Source organism: Amyelois transitella, chromosome 7 (genome assembly GCF_032362555.1).
Source record: "Amyelois transitella isolate CPQ chromosome 7, ilAmyTran1.1, whole genome shotgun sequence".
In the NCBI taxonomy this organism is placed as follows: domain Eukaryota; kingdom Metazoa; phylum Arthropoda; class Insecta; order Lepidoptera; family Pyralidae; genus Amyelois; species Amyelois transitella.
In genome coordinates this window covers 10,869,772-10,882,640 of record NC_083510.1, presented here as the reverse complement: position 1 = coordinate 10,882,640, position 12,869 = coordinate 10,869,772, and the positions used below count along the sequence as shown (strand labels likewise).

Below are 12,869 nucleotides of genomic sequence, written 5' to 3'. Positions count from 1 at the left end.
CGGCATAAAAACAATTATAGACCTAGGTACTCTGATAAAAAAATATACATACCAAAACGACACATCATCTTACAAATTGAACCCGTTGTACGTAATTAATGGTAATAGTTAAACAAACAAGCCTAAAGCTTCCCAAAGCTGTATTAAAAGCTTTCGGTTGACTGACAGTGTTGCAAAAATCGCGTGTAAAATAATGCGAATCGCTTCGACGCCACATTTGTAAACGAAACGTAGCCGGGCGCGGCCGCTTCGCACGTTATAACGCGAGCGTAGTACGGAACGTACATTCGGAAAGTTTGAAAAATGTTCGTGAGCGATGTGACTTGATTTTATTCGATTCTTTTTTCGAAATTAATAATTTGTAAAAGTGATTTAATAGAAAAAACATTATAGTGAAGTTTTGCATCAAAGTTCTTTGGGTAGTGATTCGTTTTTTATTTTTGTGTTGAAGTCTGAAGATTTTTCTGCTAAACAAAGTAGGTAAGTGCCTATTTATAAAGCCTATGATGTTAAGAAGTTGAATTCCTTGGAATATATTACTAGCACAATCGGCATTACCATATAAATAACATTTTAATAATTAGCCTATTAAGTTGCTCTTACCTTGATGATGTCCTATTATGTCGTTAATATTTAAATGTGTAAAATAGTTATAGGCATGAAAATTGCTATTGATTTTTAAATAGCTTTTATTTTATTGGATTCAGTAGAATGAAATTATAGTTTGCTATGATGATACGTTGTAAAATAGAAAATTTGTAACGCCATATAAATTCTTATTTGAAAAGGTTTTACGAGATAGAAATTTACTTGAATTACAACATACCTATACCAATATTTTATTTGTGTAATATTCAATTTATTTATTTTTTCTTTAATGTATCTTTAAAACATAATTAAAAAATGAATTCGCTGATTTTTTTTAACATTTGTTTTTTTTTATTTAAGTATCTTTTAATGTAACTATAACATTTTGACATAATATTGATATATTTTTTTATATCAATTATTTTTTTCCAAAATTGGGAATGATATAAATAAACTAAATCAAGAACAACTCGAATATATTGATCTTGTGCAAACTATTTTCTTTTTAATTAGTAGTATCACTTAAAGTATTTATAATATTCAAATACAATGTACATGAATCTAATTGAAAAAGGTTGTAAGGTTTAATCGTTCATTATTGTCTAAATTAACAATTATTATAAATCCGAGTAAAATAATGTTTCTTATAACTTTGCTATTAAATAACGAAACTTTAACAAGAATTTTAATTGTGAAAGATTCGAAAATTACTCTTTTTTACATTTAAACTATTCAATACTATATATAAATAAAACAGGTATCAGATAAGTTTAAAATCAGCTAAACTACTTATTTTTTTTAATCCACATTTAAAAATCTAGAATGCCAGTAATATAAGTTCAAAGGAATATGAAAGTTTCAGCATGTCTCGTCATGACTATGTTCCTATTAGACAGACATTATTAATATAAATCATATTTAATTAATTTTGACTAAAAAGTTAATCTTTTTATTGTGTTTTGCGTACATAGTTTGTTTGTTTGTCAAGTCTTTATTACACAAAAAAGAACATGATACAATACAGTTCATGGAATTTAGTTTAATTGATCATGGCATCTTTGCCAAATTATTGAAAGATAACAATCTTTTTAATTATCGTTATATCAATGACTGGCCATTATATATTTTTTTATTTACAAATGCTCAAATTGTTATCTCTTTTTAATAAAAAAGTAAACGAAATTAAATTCCCAACACTATCGTTGAAGTTTCGTGTAAAGGCAAAAAATATGGTACTTAAGTGAGTTCTTGCCGCATTTAAAGGGTTTCAGGTTATGATAAACCTCTCTGGGTACCTTATCGGGTCAAAGGGATACCCATTACTATCTCTTAAGGTAAGGTGGGTGGTGTAATGACCTTTGAGTCGGGTCAAGTCCGGGCAGGAATTTTTAATTAGCTTTTCGAAATTTTTAATCAGCTTTTTTTCATCTCTATTGTACGCCCGCAGTTCTGCCTGCGTGATACGAACAATCCCGTCCATTTACGTACAAAAGTGAATTTTGAAAATATTTTACATAATTTATCATAGATATGTAAAAAAATTACAAAAAGTGTCCTCAAACAGCTGAACGTGGACTATCAGTCTTTTCAAAACTGTCGGCCCTGTCTACCCCGCAAAGGTATAGACGTGATTATATGTATGTATGTGTTCTCAAAATATCTTTAAATGAAACTCCCACGGACGATGTCACAGGAATGGTTAGTTATCGTTCTCCTTTTTAGACTTTCAAATATGTGCATATATTCATCGAGAGACTTCCTCTTTGCAAAAAAATCTGATCCGATAGTTCATTTTAAAAGCCTTTTTGAAAGTAACGAAAATTACTTATGGAAAAGTAATAGTAAGATTGTTTATTTTCTATTTAGATCTCACACCTTAATGGGGTTTTGAGTTTTTGATTATTGGTTCTGTTCTTTCTGCTGTCTGTTAGAGACGTGATTGATTATATAGGTGAGTAGACTACATACACACATAAAATCACGCCTTTTTCCCGGAGGGGTAGGCAGAGACTACATGAACTACATCGTTCCACTTGCCACGATCTCCGTATACTTCCTACGCTTCATCCACGGTTTCGGGTACTCTTGACCTGACCCTTTGCCAGCACGTCCTTAATACATAGGTATAGTCACGTCACGTATAGCCTTGCGGGGTAGACAGAGCCAACAGTCTGAAAAGACTGACAGGCCACGATCAGCTGTTTGACTTAATGATAGAATTGAGATTCAAATAGTGACAGTTTGCTAGCCCATCGCCTATAAGAAGAATCCCAAGTTTATAAGCCTATTTTTTTATTAGTGCCGAGTACCACACGGCACAATTACCATTCAGGTCTTTCAATTTCAAGTTTATTGACCTTGTCGTATCTATTTTCGCGTCCGAGTACCTACATACACATACATTTGCATCAATTATCTAATTTAACCGACTTTGGTACTTGTTCTTATAAGTTAGTACCATAATCGTACCTATTGATTGATGTTCGTGACATTATAATGAGTATGTGAAGTTTACACTATGCTTATAAGGAGTAGTGTTAGTTTATTTGATAACTAGCGTCCGTACGCGGCTTCGTTCGCGTGTAATTTATAGCCTACTAGCTTTGTTGCCCGCGGTAGGTACCGTCTGCGTTCATTGTTTTTTCCTCTCCATTTTAGAATTTTAAGGGCTGATATTGGAAAAAAATGTTACCAATGTTAAAATGTGGGTTTTTAACTATATGCAAACCAAATTTCATTCGAATCGGTCCAGCGGTTTGGCTGTGAAAGTGACAGACACAAAGAAAAAAAAAGACATACAGATTTCGAATTTATTATATTAGTTAGGGATTTATACCTCAATTATTTATTTACTGACTTAAGAATGGGTTTTGAAAATAGTCAAGATTTTACACGAAGCGTTTGACCTCCGCAACCTTTGCAGGGGAACCTTAATCATATTGGTGGTGGTTATATATCCATTTGTTTCAATGTGCAGGTGCCGTGTGGTTCCCGGCACCAATACAAAAAAGAATAGGACCACTCCATCTCTTTCCCATGGATGTCGTAAAAGGCGACTAAGGGATAGGCTTACAAACTTGAGATTCTTTTTTTAGGCGATAGGCTAGCAACTTGTCACTATTCGAATCTCAATTCTATCTTAAAGCCAAATAGCTGAACGTGGCCTATCAGTCCGCTCAGGACTGTTGGCTTTGTCTACCCCGCAAGGGATATAGACGTGATTATATGTATGTATGTATGTATGTATGTGCAGGTTTTTCACGATGTTTCCTCTCACCGTAAGAGCATCGGTTAGCAATCAAACTAATATACATAGCTCAGAAAAGATATAGCCTCGGACATGTAATAATCAATATAACATGGCTGAGCTAGGATTTGAACCTGTTAAACACGAATTACTTGCGCATTTTAGCCACCAACCGTCGACGCTCTCAACTGGAACCGACAAAGTAGTGTTTACTAATATAATATATCTTTTACATTGCAAACAAAACCAGACGATATAAAATCATTGAAATAGTATTATACTCAGAGGGGAAAAATAGAAAATAGTCGAATCTCGTTATCCTATCCAATGACCCGGCGAATTCGTGCCGTTTCGGGAACATTGTCCAGTGTGTATCAGATTAAATGAAAAAAAAAATAGTTAATGTTTAACCAAGTGAACATTTTGTATGAAATAAAAAATAAACAGAATTGACACTTGTCGGTCTAGAGGCGGCTGGTTGGTGTGGTCTTCGTATAAATGAATAATTTGGTAAAAGTTTAAACACATTTATTTAAGTTCTAATACAATAATTTTGCACTGCATTTTATGAAATTAATAATGGCCGTCCGCCTGAGAAGTTAATACGGTCCGAGAGACCTCTCTAGGAGAGGAAAGAAGACGCCACAGGACGCGCGGGAGGGGCGACGCTGCTAGTGTTGTACAGCGATCTTCATCGAATCGAATCGAATTACGTCGTGTGCGTAAGCGGGTTACACACGTACGTATACATACATTCATATGGTCACGTCTATATCCCATGCGGGGTAGACAGAGCCAACAGTCTTGAAGACTAAATGGCCACGTTCAGCTATTTGGCTTAATGATAGAATTGAGATTCAAATAGTGACAGGTTGCTAACCCATCGCCTAAAAAGGAATCCCAGGTTTGTAAGCCTATCGTTTAGTCGCCTTTTACGACGTCCGATAACGTACGATTAAAATGAGCAACCACTTAAAAATATTAGTCTATTATAGGGTTCCGTTTGAAAATGTAAATAATCTTTGAATGTACACACATACATACATATAATCACGTTTATATCCCTTGCGGGGTAGACAGAGCCAACAGTCTATAAATACTTATAAGCCACTTTCAGCCGTTTGGCTTAATGATAGAATTGAGATTCAAATAGTGACAGGTTGCTAGCCCATCGCCTAAAAGAAGAATCCCAAGTTTATAAGCCTATCCCTAAGTCGCCTTTTACGACATCCATATGTCCGAGGTCCTATTCTTTTTTGTATTGGTGCCGGGAACCACACGTACGCAAGGCGTTTACATTTTGTTTTTCTTCCTCCGGTTTTTAATCTCGGCGACATTTTCACCTCTATACAGAGGAGCCCAGGGTGCGCCATTTGACCATTACCCCAAAATTGGCAATGCGTTTTTTTAAGTTTTTTTAAGGCAATAGTGAATAGGCACTATTTGAGCTTGCGTACACCACTTTAGGCCTCATCTTGCTTACGACCAGGAAGATTGAGGTCAAACGCAACGAGATCTATTGTTTAAAAAAGCACATAGTAAGTGTACCTGAAACCGCCGAGCTTGCATGAAGAGAGTTATGAATGTGGATGAAGCGAAGGAAGTATGCAGAGATCGTGGCAAGTGGAAAGATGTAGTCTCTGCCTACCCCTCCGGGAAAGAGGCGTGAGTGTGGAGGGTTATGTTTTATGTCTTTCATAGTGACTCCCGTATAGGCTTCACGATCTTAGGATCGCAGGGAACCTATCCTATATTGGTTCATGGTTTTCATTCATTTATTCAGTTGCCAGAATGTGCATGTTTCCTTTACTATGTAAACTATGTGTTGATGATTATTATACACGCTGTACGCATTTATGTAAAAAATAAAATCATCAGATTTTAAACATGAGGTATAGATTTAGTCGACACTTTACGAGTAATGGGTCACATAAGCAACTATTTATATTAATAATGACATGACACTTATAATTATAAATTTGACTTAAGGACATTGAACCCAATCGAGTACAAGTTTTTTTTTGTAGCTTAGTATATAGTCTTAGTCCGTGATTATAAATGAGATGTTTTAAAATCAATATGATTATGTATAGTCATAATTTATGTTAATTTCGAGCACAAAAATGATATATATATATAAATTTGTATGTTTTTTTTCTTTCTTTTTTATAAGTAGGTAGTTTTATTTTTAGTTTGAATTAATTTTAAATAATTTATAAATACTGACAAATATGCAAATTTAGGTAAGTAAATAATTTATTTCGAAATATATATTTATAATTATAATTTGAAAATAATATTGAATATTATTCTTCTTCTATCTCAATTCTATCATATAGCTGAATCGCCCTCGAAAGTCATGTCTACGTGTACAATAATTCTATATCTGTGGTGTACAAATCTTTTTCGTTTTTGCGTTACTAAAGCCAGTGTTAGACCTGATTACAGCCTCATGTCTCTGGAAAGGAGTCCGGGATGAGATTTTTACACGAAGCGACCCCAGAATGAGAACATCAACCTTTGCAGAACCTAACCTATATTGAAAAAGGTAAAAGCTACACTCATCGAGTGTACTCGGCTATGTCTCAAATCCCTAAGTCGTCTTTTACAACATCCAATAGTGCCGGGAATCACACGGTACACGTATAGTACAATTACTACACCATACGTACATATGGTCACGTCTATGTCCCTTGCGGGGTAGACAAAGAACAGTCTTGAAATGACAGAAAAGCTACGTTCATCTGTACGGCTTAATAATGGAATTGAGATTCAAATAGTGACAGGTTGCTAGCCCTCTAAGAGACACCCCAAGTTTATAAACCTATCCCTTAGTCGTATCTTACGACTTCCATGGGAAAGATACATAGTGGTTCTATTATAGAGTGCTGAAAACCACATAGCACTATAAACTCGCACCTACCAACTTACGAATATAATAAAATAAATAAAACAAAATCAATCCCAACACATGTAAACCTGTAGGCGCACCACAAAATCCTGTCTATCTAAGAGATTAAACATATCCACAACTGTTTATCTACGTGAAAACCCACACACTCGGGCCTTTTATTTGGGGCAACTCGGTGTAGATAAAAATAAAAGTGCTCCTTTGTAAATAGCTATTGTTTCACGGACTTTTCCTTAATCCGTATATTACATAATTGGGTGGCTTAATAAAATTATTAACGATACGGAAAACAGTTCGGGGAAATTATAGGATGATTTATTGAATAACGTTTTTCGGTAGTTTTCAAAGTAATCGTAATTTCTCTTTAGAAACTTTTACTAACTTTTTAATTTTTCCTATTTTACGAGTTGTGTTACTGTCCGAATATTCAGCGCAGCGGTAATACGCTTGTCTGTGACATTGGAGGTCCCGGGTTCGAATCCCGGTCAAGGCATGATGAGAAAGAACTTTCTCTGTTTGGTCTGGGTCTTGGATGTTTATCTATCTAAGTATTTATTATAAAATATAGTATCGTTGAGTTAGTATCTCGTAACACAAGTTTCGAAGTATCTATTTATTATTTATCTAATATCTAGTATTTCTTCCAAAGTTTTGGGAAACACACGGCAAATGTAATCGTTTGCTTACAATATAAACAACAATCAAATAAATGTATCTCGATTTGTTTACAAAATAAATAAAAACGCATTGTTGATGAATATAGTTAATTTTTTTTTTTAAATACAATCGTATCAGCACCATAAAAACAGTTTCATCGTGCCACGGAAAATAAAACAACAGGCGTTTCCCAGATTTAACGCTACACCGAAAACTTTTTAATAGTCATAACATAACTTTAAAAATGTGTTTTACGGGTAACACCTGACAGAAGAGGATACATACAGATACACATAATCACGTCTATATCCCTTGCGGGGTAGACAGAGCCGAAAAGAGAGTGTGGCGCAAAAAAGGCACAGGTTACCAATAACTATTTTTGAAGTGATGTATGTACATTAGTTTGATAACTAATCGATACCTGAAGTCCCGGGTTCGAATACCGGCCAGGGCATGATGAGAAACGGCCATTCTCTGATTGTCCCGGGTCTTGGATGTTTATCTATATAAGTATTTATTATAAAATATAGTATCGTTGAGTTAGTATCTCGTATCACAAGTCTCGAAGTAAGTCGAGGCTAACTCAATCTGTATAATTTGTCTTGTATATATTTATATTTAATGCTTACCAGAATTTGTCATGACATTGTGATGAATCAAGTTTTGCGCGCATTTTGACGCGCTGCTCTGAAAGAAGATTAAAAAAATGCATTAGAGAAATGGTATTATTAAAATATTTATATTGTAATGGGTGTCTGAATCTTTATTTCATCATTATGATAGCTGAATGTGGCCTTTCTGAATAGTAATCTAATCTAATAGTATAAACCTATACCAAATATATGTATTTGCAGCAGATTACACACAAAGTGCCGCGTGGTTCCCGGCACCAATAGGAAAAAGAATAGGACCACTCTATCTCTTTCCCATGGATGTCGTAAAAGGCGACTAAGGGACAGGCTTATAAACTTGGGATTCTTCTCTTAGGCGACAGGCTAGCAACCTGACACTATTTAAATCTCAATTTTATCAGTATTTCAAGACTGTAATACAACAAATAATCTCTGTATGTACATACATACATATTATCATGTTTATATCCCTTGTGGGGTAGACAGAGCCATGTCTACCCCACAAGGGATATAAACATGATAATATGTATGTATGAACATACAGAGATTATTTACATTTTCAAACGGAACCCTATACATACATACATATGGTCACGTCTATATCCCTTGCGGGGTAGATAGAGCCAACAATCTGGAAAAGACTGAATGGTCACGTTCAGCTATTTAGCTTAATGATAGAATTGAGATTAGAATAGTGACAGGTTGCTAGCCTATCGACTAAGAAAGAATCCCAAGTTTGTGAGCCCATCCCTTAGTCGCCTTTTACGACATCCATGGGAAAGAAATGGAGTGGTTCTATTCTTTTTGTATTGGTGCCGGGAACCACACGGCACAACCCTATAATAGACTAATATTATTAAGTGGTTGCTCATTTTAGTGTTGCCAGATTTTCCGCCGCAATAACACTAAATAATTATTGGCATGTAATGGTCATGACTTGTTTATTATTAGCATCGAATGTGGTAACCGTAATGTTAAGATTAAAGATAGGCGGAATATTTAGTAGCAGGTCTGAATGAAGAACTATTTTTAAACCAGACGAATAATAGTCAAGTTTCATAATATGTCTGATTGTGTATCTTTATGTATGTATGTCTGTGTCATCGTTAATGGTAAACACAAACGATCGTGTGGTTATTTTCAATCGGAAATCTTTTGTTTTATTATTCAGTTATATCAGACTGAAATGAAACGTGAACGTATTAAAATAAAATTTCATCAAAGCATTTCAGGCGATGGGCTAGCAACCTGTCACTATCTGAATCTCAATTCCATTCTTGAATCATTTAGCTTAACATCGTCTCTAAGATTCTTTACTCTGTTTACTCCTTAAGGAAAAAAGACGTTGCCAAAGCCAAATGGAAAGCTTCTTATTTCATTGAAATGTGACACAATTCGGGATCTAAGTAACATACATACATATGGTCACGTCTATATCCCTTGCAGGGTAGACAGAGCCAACAGTCTTGAAAAGACAGAATGGCCACGTTCAGCTATTTGTCTTAATGATAGAATTGAGATTTAAATAGTGACAGGTTGGTAACCCATCGCCTAAAAAGGAATCCCAGGTTTGTAAGCCTATCCTTTAGTCGCCTTTTACGACGTCCATGGGAGAGAGATGGAGTGGTCCTATTCTTTTTTAACATAATACATTGTAAAATTTATAACAACTTCTCCGCGCTCAAAATTCACGTACAAGACTTAACTCGAAGGGGAAATAAATCCTCATTGTCCTTTATTTCAGGGTTGCGTCCTTGATTCCTCCAATAAGGATTAAATAAATTAACAACCTAATACCTACACGTTCTTTCTCATAATGTGTCGTGTGGTTCCCTATACTTTCGAATATGATTATAACACAATTATTTATTGCAGTCATGTTGATATCTCTTGCGGGGTAGACAGAGCTAACAGTCTGAAAAAAACTGATATGCCACGTTCAGCGTTTTGGCTTGATTATAGAATTGAGATTTAAATAGTGTCAGGTTGCTAGCCCATCGCCTAAGAGAAGAATCCCAAGTTTGTAAGCTTATCCCTTAGTCGCCTTATACGACATCCATGGGAACGAGATGGAGAGGTCCTATTACTTTTTTTTTATTGGTGCCGGTTATTTACAAGGGCGGAAAATTATTAAGGTTTTACTATTAATAATACTATCGAGAAATCCAACGTTTCTATTGAAATATTAATAACTAGAGGCCGCCCGCGACTTCGTCCGCATGGAAACCCTATCAATCCCGCGGGAACTCTGGGATAAAAAGTAGCCTATGTGTTATTCTGGGTCTTCAGCTACCTACATACCAAATTTCATGGTAATCGGTTCAGTAGTTTTTGCGTGAAAGAGTAACAAACATCCATACATCCATACAAACTTTCGCCTTTATAATAGTAGTAGGATATTCTTCAGTTGCCTTTGTCAAGTCCAACGGCTAGAAGTTATCTGAACTTGATTGATGGACAGTGTAATGAAATTTTCACGTCTTTTATGCTAAAAAATGTGTAGATAATGACATAGTCATCATACATACATAAATAAAATAAATAAAATAAATAAAAATTCGTTTATTTCTTTTACAACAAAGTGTACAATGATACATTGTTAGGACTCTCTAGTAAGCAAATAATGCTTGTGTCAGAGAACCCTACTCTTTCTTAACATACATTACTAACACTTGTTGATAATAATACAAAATAAAAATTTAAATTTCCATCCATCCAACTAAGTATGTGTGAACATATACAACTATATACACATACATACATATTACATATACTTACATACAGTATATACATACAATACAATTATATAAATATTATTAATTTTAGTATGTGTGTGTACTGTGTAACTTTGAAAAAGAATAAAAACAAATGGGATGTAAAATATATTTCAAGTTATAAGAAAAATTTAATTAATCAGTACTTCTGTTTGTTCATAATTAAGAGTTTTCAGCCAGCTGCCAATCAATTGTTTTACTTCTCGTAACCTCATAGGATATATATTCATTAAATCGTTAATTTTATTATAAAGTTTTGGTGATTGTGCTGTAAATTGCCTTGCAGCAAAATTGGTTTTTGTGTAAATACGTTGAGCTACTTTATCTTGTCTTCTTCTATTTGATCTGCATGGTTTGTAGGGTATACTTTTATGCATTCTTTGGATAACTCGTAAGACATAAAGTTGTCTAACCGTTAAAAGTTCGCAATGCGAATATAATTCTTCCGTAGGAAATCTGAAGGGCTTACAATGCATAACCTTAAGCATACAGCGCTGACTTCTTTCTATTTCAATAAATTTTGTTTTATTTGCTCCACCCCATATTGATATGCAATATCCAATAATTGATTCCACCAAAGCAGTGTAAATTTGATTTATTAGTTTTTTGTTAGCAACATGTCTTAATATCTTAAAAATCCAGATCAATTTTCTGACTCTCGTTTTTACATTTTCAATTTGAGAATGCCAGGAAAGACGTTGATCAATTAAAATACCTAAATACTTTGTTTCACTGACTTTATTTATTTTAGGACAGCTACACGGCAAATTATTAGAATCACAGTTGTGTAATTTAAGTTCAATGTCATTTTTAGGGCCAGATTTTTTGGTTTTTGCAAAACAAATATAATTTGTTTTTGATATATTAAGGGACAGCAAATGAGAATATAACAAATTAGATACTTTAGATAGACCGGTTTCAGCTAGTTTAAATACAGAATCCCAAGAGTTACCGGTGAAAACTAATGCAGTGTCGTCCGCGTAGGAAAATATCTGGCCACCTTCAAGTTTCAGGTTTGTGAGTTCATTAATATATAAAAGAAATAAGGTCGGACCCAGAACACTTCCCTGGGGAACGCCGTAGTTAATATCTAAATCTTGACTTATATGACTACCTATCTTTACTCTCTGTCTCCGATCCGACAAGTAGCTTTTAAATAATTTTAGTGCAGTGCCTCTAATACCATTTTTTTCTAGTTTTTGGAGTAAAGTGGGAATAGAGACGGTGTCAAAGGCCTTTTTTATATCCAAAAATACGGTCAAACATTTGTTACCCTTATCTAATTCATCTACAATGAGAGATGTTAAAGCCAGTATTGCATCTTCTGTGGATTTTCCTTGCCGGAAACCAAATTGTGACTTAGATAGAATATTATATTTGTTGAAGAAGCTAAGTAACCGGGCATTCAAAAGCTTTTCTATAATTTTTGAAATTATAGGTAAAATGGAAATTGGCCTATAGTTATTGACATCATCTCTATTACCACCCTTGTGAATTGGTATTACCACAGAGAGTTTCAAAAGACTGGGAAAAATTCCCCTCTGAAAACAAAGGTTCGCCAAGTGGGTAATTATAGGTACAACGAGATCTTGTGCAAGCTTTAGGAAAGTGGTTGTGATGTTATCCCAACCAGAAGAACTGTTGACTTTTAAATCCATTAATACATTCCCAACTTCTTGTTCGTCAGTATCCATTAGTATAAATGATGATTTTTGGGTGTTCGGAAACCTTTGTAATGAAGGGTTTTCAGGAAAAGATTCGGCAAGATTCCTTCCAATCGTAGCAAAAAAACGGTTGACAGAATTCACAGATTCCTCCGGAGTTTTTCCAGTCTTAAGTAGTTCAGTATTTTGCGATTTTGTTGAATTTAAGTTAGTAATACATTTAATATTATTCCACAGCAATTTAGAATTTTTCAGAGATTGTGCCAATTGTTTACTTTCGTATTTACGTTTTAGTTTTTTAATTAAATTGTTGCAAAAATTACGATATCGCTTATAGGTTATTCTTAAAATTTCGTTGTCAGGATTACGACGAAGTTTGTTTTGCATTTTGTTTCT

At 34.4% G+C, this 12,869-nt stretch overlaps 1 protein-coding gene across 2 annotated transcripts in view; it reads left to right on the top strand.

Annotated features, from left to right (window-relative positions):
- Positions 1–229: 229 nt before the first annotated feature.
- The window catches only part of LOC106130232 (cardioacceleratory peptide receptor), a 103,958-nt gene continuing 91,318 nt past the window's right edge, over positions 230–12,869 (top strand). The window contains exon 1 of one of the 2 annotated variants that reach the window (XM_013329029.2): positions 230–476. The gene's annotated coding sequence lies outside the window, so the exon portion shown is untranslated. Of the gene's footprint in view, positions 481–12,869 lie in introns of both variants that reach the window. The other variant, XM_013329027.2, reaches the window with a different exon arrangement.